The sequence below is a fragment of the Saccostrea cucullata genome, unplaced genomic scaffold, assembly GCF_032062105.1.
Source record: "Saccostrea cucullata isolate Sc308-1 unplaced genomic scaffold, CSIRO_AGI_Scuc_v1 ctg1185, whole genome shotgun sequence".
NCBI lineage: Eukaryota > Metazoa > Mollusca > Bivalvia > Ostreida > Ostreidae > Saccostrea > Saccostrea cuccullata.
Window position 1 is genome coordinate 27,166 of NW_026918247.1, and position 11,617 is coordinate 38,782.

Consider the following 11,617-nt stretch of genomic DNA (forward strand, 5'->3'; position numbering starts at 1 on the left):
TAAGTTCTGACTTAATATTAAGTTTCCTTGAAAAGAAATGTATTTCAGGAGTTAATTATAAGAAGTACTAATTGAAACGTGCAAACCAGATGACGTCGTAGAAAGGTATGGAGCACCAGCAACAAAAACGTAAAATTAAAGACGCTTTTACCAGGACACTGGTGTAGTGCCAAAGTTTGAAATGTACAGGAAGATAATCTTTGAGAACCTTATGACAGTATGTTTTCGTCGTTAAAATGTGTTGAGTTTGCTCCGTGGTCACAAAACGTTTTGATTCTAAAATTAAATAACATGACTTCTCTTAAAGCTCATAAAATGAAACCTCACCTCATATCAACTAAATATGTTTTTACATATGATAGTGTGCTCATTTTAAATATCTTGAGGAAAGTTTAAGGAAGATTGATATCGTCCGCAAACTCTCGGAACAGCCCCCGCAGTCAAAACAAGGGAACACAAAGCACAAAAAACTATGAAATGGAACTACTGCAAATATTGCTGAAAGATACAAATGAAAATTATCTGGTTTACTGTAACATATTTATATGAAGTATGATAAAGACATTGTTTCGTATAAGCAGTAGTATAGAACCAACAATACTTTATGACATAATAAAAATTCAAATCATGTTCTACAAAATTTTAATCTTATATCAAAAACTGAATGAAATGGTGTACAAAGAGACAATAATATACAAATTACATGCATTTCCATCTTGAAACTACGTCTTTTTTTTTTTAACTCGAACACTGTTTGTAATCTCCTTAGCACAATGAAAATGTTAAACTTATTCGTTCGTGTTCTTTACTATTTTTGGTGGATTTAAATATGAAATCAAAAGATGGAATATATAATGATCAGTACACAAGCTCAAACGTCCACTAGGCAATACCAAATTCGGGCAAAGCAAACAGGAACCTCCAAAACATCTGAAGTGGGATCAGGTACCATAGAGGAGTCAGCTGCCTGTAGACCGGTTACATCCGCCGTGTGCTCCTAGTCATGATCGAAAAATAACCTAAAAATTTGTCGACAATTCAGTATGTATATAATAGACTAACAATTAGAATGAAAAACGTCAGTCAGCAATTGATTCAATGATAAATTGTATTAGCTGACAAGATCATTCTATCGACCACAAAACTTACGAAATGATGCTTTTAAACAGGTCGAGACCACTACCTTATATGGAAGGCAATTTTCAACACGAGACGATATCTTCGTCACACCCGTTCGCCAGTCAAACGAATGAGTCCCAAATCATGACACTCTACTACGTATTTACGATTTTCGTCGGTTTCTGCATAATATGCACTTCGTCACCGGAGAACCCGTAGAGCTTCTCTATTACTTTTTAAGTCCGAAATTGAAAGATTATATTCCAAGGGCATTGCTCCATCCTCACATTTAATATTGGAATTGTTTTAGAGGATTAATAGTTGCTTCGAAAGTTCGAATAATGTGCAAGCGCTTTGAAAACTTTTGATAATATTTAGGGGTTAGAAAACTAAAAGCGCACCTTGTGCTGCAATCGCAACTTCTCGGGCCTTTCCGACTAGCGGAAAAACGACCTCGAATGTAAAGGTAGACGCCATGACAACCCCCTTTTCACGATCTAAAATAAATGCACGGAGATCTTTTGTTTGTGGAATATGGAGTTTAACTTTATTCAATGTAATGGTGTTATCTAAAATATACTATAGAAGGGACTTCTAACTCCGTCTATCCTTTATTTGAATAAACAGGAAATGTATAAATTTTTAACATCCGGTGATGTTAATACATTCGAGGTTGTTTTTCCGACCTCTGACGGAAAGACCCGAGATGATGCGATTGTCTTGTACTGCTGTCTAAAACTATATACACGCATATCACGTGATAAAACTCATTGCTTTATCGACACGATAGCACCTACATGTACGTCTTTTTAAACAATGGTTTAGGCCGATGTATTAAAAGTTGATATAAGTGAAAGATTATACATCATTTAAAATATTTCTTCCATAAATCTAAAAATAAATTGAAAAAAAGTTTCCAAGGGACAATTCAAGTTGGCCTTTATTTTCAACACAACTGAGTACTTGTAGTAGCCCACAATGCATTGCGACTCATTCATCAGTGGGTAAAGTAAACAGATAGCTAAATTACATGCAAATTTATGCTGACGTCAGAAAATCTAGTGGTCTCGACATATTAAAAGAAACTGCTGCTATTAGTTTCATCAACTACTTTGTTAATAATTTACCTTTTTTTTATAAAATGTTGAGACGTAGAAAATCTCTTGTGTATCGAATCAACTGAGAGATATAAACTCTGTATGAGGTGATGAAGGTACTTTGCTTCATAAGGAAGGGAAGTTGACGATTGAAGGTCATCACGCTTATCATGGAGCTTGGTTGTTAGATTACCATTAACGTCTTTTTCAAGTATAGTATACAGATATGAAACAGACGTGTCTGTGGTATGTTTTATCTCAAGCTCACCGGAATATATCGTATGGACATAAGAATGGAAATTACCATTGTTAATTAACAACACGTCGTCGATACAATGTATATCGAAATGTCGAGTTGAAGACCACAGCAAATGTTTTCTATTTTTTAAGTATAAGTTTTTGGACAAAATCTGCTTCATATGAATACAAAAATAGGTCTGCATATAACGGTGCGCAAATGGTACCCTTTGGATTTCCAGTAGATTGTTGGAAGACCTGCCCCCAGGATCATGAAACGTCTTAAGCTTAAGTCAAAATATTCATGTTGTGCTAGAACTTTAGTTAAGTCAAGTAGACAAAAATTAAGATATTTTTTAATATTATATAACTTTGTGAAATCCGGTTATCTGATTGGTCAATACGAGGTACTTATTTTTTAATAACGACCGCTGAAAGCGAATAATGACTCGCACGAGCTGCCTCGTTTTCACTTTCGCTTTAGACAAACATGGAAGTTCGCAAGTTGTAGGTGAGGAAAATTTAAACATATAGTGAAGAATCTGATAATACAAAACAATTACTAGGATATTTGTGAATATTTTTCGGGAATAATTAGCACATACTCAGTACCATTTCATGGTTGAGTTCGACCTTTCCACTCAGCCAGCAGAGTTTTGACTCTGTTTACGCGATTACGGAGACTTAAGAAAATATAGACAAGCATACCATGTAAGATTGTATCTATTCTTAGAAGACATAGGTATTTATATTTTGTCAGTGCATTTCGTTTGCAAGTGTAAACGAGAGCGATTCTCAATCTGGGGGAGGCGGTACTCTGTGTTATTCGGAGATAGATATCTTGCGTCATTATTATGATATGGGAAATTTATTGCCAAAACAATTTCGTCTGAGTAATATTCAATGAATTCTGAAACGTTTACATTCAACTTATTTATGGTTAATACCATCTCTGTAAATAATAGGATGATATACATTGCACTAATAATTTGGGTAAATTAGAAACCTCAGATACATGAAGCTCGGGCTAGCGCCCTTTCGATATACTAATGTAGCAATACTGTCATCCTGGGTCATTATAAATGCATATTGACCTACATTGAGTCCATATTTGTATAATATCGCTTTACAAAAGTTTTGTTATCTGCAAAATTAGAGATTCATTCAATGATTAATAAACATTTTACAGGCGATTATAAATTTGACTTAAGTCTACATCTGTTTCATGATCCTGGGACCTGATCTCCGAAACCACAAATATTATGTAAATTAGAAACTCAAGCATCTTTTTTAATAGCAACGTCAGAGTACTTGTGTGTACAATCAGAACCTTTTTTTAACAAAATATTTTTTTTAATTACCAAAGACAAGGTTAATAAATTTACCAGTTCCTTTTATCACGCAATTATTGATTATAGATTTTGTACATGTATTTGCTAAACATGTTTTGTATGAAAAGGAACTTTCATTCATATTCTCAATCTAAACATTCAGTTTGACAAATTAAGGATTTATAACTGCGCAATTTTAATTGAATAGAATAAAAAAATTCCACATGTTCATAATTTGATACTTGGTCTTAAGAATCTCGTGATAAACATTTGATACTGTCATGTAGATCTTATTCATCATGTGTCATTAATGAAAAAAATATTTAAACGTCCATCTCTATCAGACAACTTTATGAATATCGTATACAACTTAACTGAATGATTGATTTAAAGGTAAAGAGTTTGTCAATTAATTTCTTCAGTCATGAGCCTATTAGTTATTAATCTAGATTTATAAAACCACGACTTAAATTAATTAATCGATCAATTTTCATTGTATTTGTCTTAGTTACTAAATAAATGGATATTTATAACATGTTAGACATTATTGTTTGTTAGTGAAACATATTGAGATAACGAACAGTATTGGGTGATAAGCATTTTAGTTAAGATCCAATATCACTTGTTTTATGAATATATAAAGATATGTTCAACCCTTAGAACGTTAAAAATATTAAAATAACGTATTATACACAGATAAATTTTTAAAAAATTACTTTCAAACATTCAGTTTCTTTCTAGAACTATTTTTTAATAGGAAAATAATAGACAAAGAAGTAAGCCTTTTCCCTTATAGAAAATAATATTGATTGGGATTATAACGAGAAATCCTCTATAAACCAAATGTAACATAATTGTTTGCCATGCTTTAAACTGAGAACTGCTCCACCTGATCCGAACAGAGTGCCTCCCTGTGGGTGTGTCTGGTTGACAGAGTTCCCCTGTGGGTGTGTCTTCTTGAAAGAGTGCATGCCCCCGGTGGGTGTGTCTTGTTGACAGAGTGCATGCCCCCGGTGCGTGTGTCTGGTTGACAGAGTGCATGCCCCCGGTGTGTGTGTCTTGCTGACAGAGTGCCCCTAGGTGGGTGTGTTACGTTGACAGAATCCCGCTTATAGATGTGTACGCATAGGCATCGGAACCGGGGAGGGCTAGGGGGGCTTAGCCCCCCCCCCCCCACTTTTTTCCAAATATATACTTAGTATAGACATTGAACATATCTTCGTAAGTTTAGCCCCCCCCCACTTTCCACAGATACGTCTTAGTATAGGTATAGGTTAAGATTGGGAGAAGTGTTGGTGTTTGGAAGAAAATTTTTGGTACAGGAGTTCGAACCTACCCCCCCCCCCCCCCCCCCACGAAATAGGATTTTCGTGTTTGGGAGATAGACATTTCCTTTTTTTTTTTTTTTGCTTGTCAGCTTTTTTTGGAGGTACAAAAAAAATTTTCTTACACTTAGCCCCCCACTTTCAGTTTGCTTCCGACGCCAATGGTACGGTTGACAAAGCCCCCCCCCCGAGTTAGTGTGTCCGTTTGACAGAGGCCCCATCCGGATGATAGAGTCCCCCGGTGGGTGTGTCCGGTTGACAGAGAGCCTCCAGTGGGTGTGTCTGATCGACAGAGCCCCCCTGTGGGTGTGTCTGGTCGAAAGAGCTTCCCTGTGGGTGTGTCCGGTTGACTGAGTCCTCCGGTGGAGGTGTCTAATTAACAGAGGCCCCATGTGGATGTGTCTTGCCCCGGGAAACATCTTAAGGTGTTGTAAAAATCTTCATGCTGTATTTAAATTTTGTAGAGTGCAAACAGATCAAAATTGAAATGTGTTTCAATTTTGATTTATAAAAATGTTGTTATTTGCAACTTTTCAGATCAATTCAATAATTAATAAACATTTTACAGGCGATTGAAAAAGTCTGTTTCATGATCCTGGGACCAGAGTCCCCCGATGGGTGTGTCCGATTGACAGAGCCCCCTCCCCCTTACGGATATTACGTCTCTTTAAGTTTACAGAGTTCTGTGGTTTTGACCTGATTCTTACTCTTTCTGAAATTGATCACTGTTCCTTATCTTCAGTATATTTACTTTTTACAAGCAATACTATTTTATATTACCGAGATTCATTATACCAAAACAATATGACTCTTATTTTTTTAAAAAAAAAATCCTGTCTTCTTAGTCTTAGAAATATATCAGTATTATGTAAAGACATTGTAATATAGTTCGATTTATCATTGAGTCAAATGCTGACTGGCGTTTTTCACACTAATATTAGTCCATTATTTATACATTGAATTGTTGACGAATTTTTTAGTTATTTCCCGATGATGACAAGGAGCACACGGCGGGTGTGACCGTACAGCAGGGAATGATCACTCCTTCATGGCATCTGATGCAACCTCTGATGTTTTGGAGGTCCGTCATTGCTCTGCGATTATTTTGTGTGATTTAATGGGCTTTGATATTGAATACTGTTCGCTATCTCCATATTTGAATTCAATGCAATAAAGTTTTTCTTTTAATGAAGTTTTTTTGGTCGTTTTTTCCAATTTTAAAAATACTATTTACTTACGTACGATAAACACTCTAATAAAATACGGTTTAGATGCCGAAAAGAGAAGTAAGGCATAAGAAACAGTAATACATTTTGAAGATCCCGTAATTATTGTCATAAATGCCGTAAACTCTTCAAGAAGCATAAACACAAACCTCTAAACAACTGAGGTGGGATCAAGTGACTTGGAGGAGTAAGCTTCCCCTGTGTACCGTACACACACGCTATTTCTACATGAATCAGGTGAAGTTAGCAATCATTTATCATACTTAGAATTTTCAAAGAAAAGCATACGTACCTGCCTTAAGTAAAGCATCATTAAAGACATAAAAAATAGTCAAGAATAGTCCTTTTGTAAAAGTACGTTCTAGTCCCTGCCGACAAAGCAGGTAACAACATTGTCTTTGTTTGTAAGGCTCATTATATAAATTGTATTTTAGAAGACCTTGGATTTAATTCTAAGTGGTAATACTACTTATACTCATACTTCCCTTCTTAAGGAAGAAATTCTTCAAAATCATATGTCAGTTTTGAATATTTTTAATATTCCACAGAGCCAAAAATGAATTTGAACTACCATATATATTTTGGAGTCCGAAACTTCATAAGAATCTTTACAAACAAAGATACATTGCGTGTTCCAGTAAATGTTCATTCAGTCCTCTTTCGTTACTTCTTACTAAGTATTGACAGTAGTTAATGAAAAACTTCAAAAGTAATGTGCAACAATATACTCAAGAAGAGGTATGAATCAGATGTAGATACTAAAAAATTCCAAAGAACTTTTGGAAAATTTGAAATCACAAGATTTTACCAAAATCAACAGCTTAAAAACTTACGACTTTTCAACTTTAAACACAACCATTCCCTACGATCAATTAAAGTCCATGCTTTTTGATATCATTGACAGCTGCTTTTTCAATAAAAATGAAACTCGTAAATTTACGTACCTGGTCATTGGTCATTTGCAAAATTATTTTGTTAAAACACATTCTGATTGCACACACATGTACTCTGAAGTTGACATCAAAAAGATGCTTGAGTTTCTGATTGACAGAATCTATGTAATTTTTAGAGACCAGGTCTTCCAACAGTCTATTGGAATTCCCATGGGTACTAATTGCGCTCCGTTATTAGCAGACCTATTTTTGTATTCATATGAAGCAGAATTTGAGCAAAATCTTATGCTTGAAAAGAAGAAAACACTAGCTGTGGCCTTCAACTCGACATTTAGATTTATCGACGACGTATTGTCAATTACATGTAACAATAGTAATTTCCATTCCTACGTCGATACGATATATCCTGGAGAACTTGAGATTAAGATATCACAGAGTCTGAAACATCTGTTTTATACTTGGATATTTTACTTGAAAAAGATGTTAATGGTAATCTAACAACCAAGCTTTATGATCAACGTGAAGATTTTAACTTTTCTATCGTCAACTTCCCTTACTATTGTAGCAGAATACCTTCATCACCTGCATACGATGTGCATATATCTCAGAAGCATGCTCTACGTATGAACAATTTCTAAAACGAGGTAAATCATTGGCAAGCAAGTTTATGAAACAAGAATATCAGCAGTATCCTTTAACGTCATCATTTTGTAAGTTCGTATAATGGCCTTGTCAGCAAATACAATTTATCATTAAGTTAAATGCTGACTGACGTTTTTCATACTAATTGTTAGTCCATTACTTATACATTGAATTGACGACAAATTTTTCCGTCATTTCCCGATCATGACAAAGAGCACACGACGGATATGACCGTACAGCAGGGGATGCTCACTCCTCCATGACAACTGATCCCATCTTTGATGTTTCGGAGGTCCGTGTTTGCTCTGCTCCTATTTTGTATTGTTTTATGGACTTTTGATTGAGTACTGTTCGTTATCTCCCTATCCTTCTTACTAGTATAAACATGTAGACATTTAGATTAGCAAAGAAAATAAACCTTTAACAATTGTAAAACTGTAATACATACATGTATTACTAATACAAACCTACTGGTAAACTCCATGAAACGTACGAAAACTGAAAATTTAAAGAATAAGCAGTATGCTTGCCAAACCATTTAGCACAAACATGCGTTTCAATGGGGAAAATGTGCTTTTAGAGATGTATTTTCTAAAATGATTAAAAGGTTCAATTAAAACAATGTATATTACCCTGGAATTTTACAGAAACTCTTTTCTCAAGCAATATATGAAACAAACATTAAGCCATTACCCTTTAATCGTCTCATGATATAAGATGCTTTATACGAAACAGAACAGAGAGACTCTTTAAAAGTGATATCTAAGTGTTACATTTTGGTGGGAGCGACACCAGAACAATGGCCTACCATTTGATATGTTTTCAGTACAATGAGATGTGACAGTATAAATCCCATGATTTGGCAAGTATCAATAGACAACACTTGATATGTTTTTTTTTTCAAAAGAAATTGACTGCGGTGAAAAAAATCTACATTTCAATAACACATATGACTTTGCAAATAATACTCATTTACTGTGATTATTTTGACATTAATATCCCCTCTTGGCAGACACAGCACTGCATGTGGTGATCATATTTCTACTTTAACATAGGAAAATTGAATGCTTATTTTCAGTGTTTTATATCATGGTAGAATTTTGTAATCTTCCATCCAGTTGAAGTGATTGGATTTTATTGTTTTGTTTATGAAAAATCTTTTGTTTTACACTTACATAATTTTTTATTCACATTTTAAAAGAATAAGTTTGCAAATAAAACTGAAAGTTATATACTCAATTTACATTTTACGTCATCTTATTGGAAAAAAATGACTACATGCGACAAAACTCTGACCTTCCAGCTAATATTAGTATCAGGAAGTGTGATTAAGATAGAAAATATCTTTTTTCCATGATGAATTCATTCTAAGGACTAACGTTATGCAAAACAATTTTATCTAGCCTGTTTAAAGGATAAATAATCTGCATGATGTTCAAAAATAAGTTGAAAGACAATGACTTGACAAAGTTAGGTTTATACGAATTAATGTTATTGGGCATATTAAGAAAACTCACGATTACTTACATGTTCACTAAATAATATTATTACTTACCTCGTATTAAAATATAAAATAATCTCAAAAATAAACATTCAATATAATATTTCCATATATTTCAACTAAATCCTGATCTATATTCATTAAGTATTTTGTCCTAAAAATGGCACGAATTTCTTTATTCAAGTATTCAAAAAAACCAACTTTCTAAAATTATTATTTTCTGAAACAAAGACGTTATTATCTAGAAGTCCGTTAACTTTTATTTGTCAAAGTTAACCATTCAGGATTTACAAAAAAAACATTTATATTTTTTTAAATGAATATATATTTTTTTGCTTCAAATTTCATATTACATGTATCTGATATTCTGTCTTGAGAAATAACTTATTAATAGAAACGAACGAAAAGTAATCATTTTCTGTAGAGCGGTCAGGTACGTACTATTTTGCATGAACAGTCAAACGGAAAACAAGCCAGTGTGTAAATAATGGCCCAACAATTTCTATGAAAAACGTCAGTCAACAATCGACTTAATGATAGATTGTATTTGAAGATAGGATTATTGTATTAGACATTTGATGAAAGAATTCGAAAAATATTTATATGAAAAAGATTTTGGCTTTCATGTTTCATCAGTTTGTATGTCAGTACGTTGTTCCGTCTAAGAAATCGCACCAACGCTGAGTACACCTTTTTCGACGAGACATGTGCAAATGATTACAGAACATTGCTTCATCGTAAAAAACAAATTATCGATAGAATTCATTACGATTATCATTATAACTTAATGTTAGATAATATAGTGTCTTTTTAATATATTCGATCAGTGCATACTATTAATGCAAGATATATTACTGTATTCAGCGGCGACTCACACAAATCGTTCCGACGAAAATAGTTCCATCATTAATAAGTAGATACAATATAATTGTTCATGATAAAAATAATGTTGTGTATGTCATACGTAAAAGAAACCAAAATTAATGTTAATTTTTCCTCCAAAGATAACTTTCCCCCCTAAATGCAAATAAAAAATGTTGATATTCCTACGCTCGCTCCCTCCTCAGCTTTTTTTTTAACATGTTTGATAACAGAGAATATCTAGGTCATTCTTCGGTTGATATTTTTTCACTGATGAATTGATTCTACTATATCAACAACTGTAGTAAAATCATGTTAATTGTTCGTTAATTATCATAAAGTTTCCTTTAAGAGAAAAAAAATAATCATTCTGTGTGTAGAATGTTAAATGACGGAATTTTCAAACCTGAGCATTTTTCCTGCACGTGTGTAGACAAACTACACATAGGGAGAGTACGTATGAAATGTGTAACAAAACCCGAACTGGCCGGGGGATTTCAAAAACTGACAATCGTTTAAATTTTATGAATCAGAATTTGTATTCATGTGATCTAATTATGAAAAAAAGTTCTGTCTGCCATCGTAACTTCTCTGTGAGCGGGAGCGTTTGACAACTCCATCGCACGTGTGTATAGACCAAGGCTAACTGGTCTTGCGGACATAGGTATGTGTACTGTTTGTTAGCACGGTTAGGACTGACTGGGTGACCGTAATGCTACTGACTCACGAAATTTACACAAGTTCTATAACTAGACAGTGCAGTTTTATTTTTATAAACGTCATTAAACACTGTTAAACATATTAAATCTAAAAGTCGAATATCTTTGGATATGGGGTAACCCATATCCATTCTTGTTAAGTAATGGTTGACGCCGAAGTATTTTTTCTATCTTGGGTTAAAATGATTTTTCAAATCGATGTAAGCATAAAATGTTGCATTGAAGGCAACAACAAAACATTTATCCTTTCTTACAAGTAAAAGACTTTTTTTAAAAAGTAAATTTGCTTCGTTTGAATACAAAATAATCCTTTTATAATGGGGCGTGATTGACATTCACGGTTTGTTTGATATTGTAAATCTGATACCCTAACCATTTTTCAAACAATGACAAAGGAAGTAAAATTTTGTGATTGATTAAAAAAAACATCCCTGATGTCAGCAACCTTGGAACTTAATTTATCATAGGGAATGGGTTTTATTAAATTTAACTCGAATTCGCTGTATATTTTTGTAAGCATCTGATCATGTTCAGGAACTAGTTAACGTCTTTTGATTTTCCAATTCCCTTTTGTTCGGTAGGATCATATAATTTTAAACTAGCCTCTGTCTGTTTTTTTCCTTCTTAGAATGGGAACTATTAGCGTAAGTTTATCCGTTATTTCAT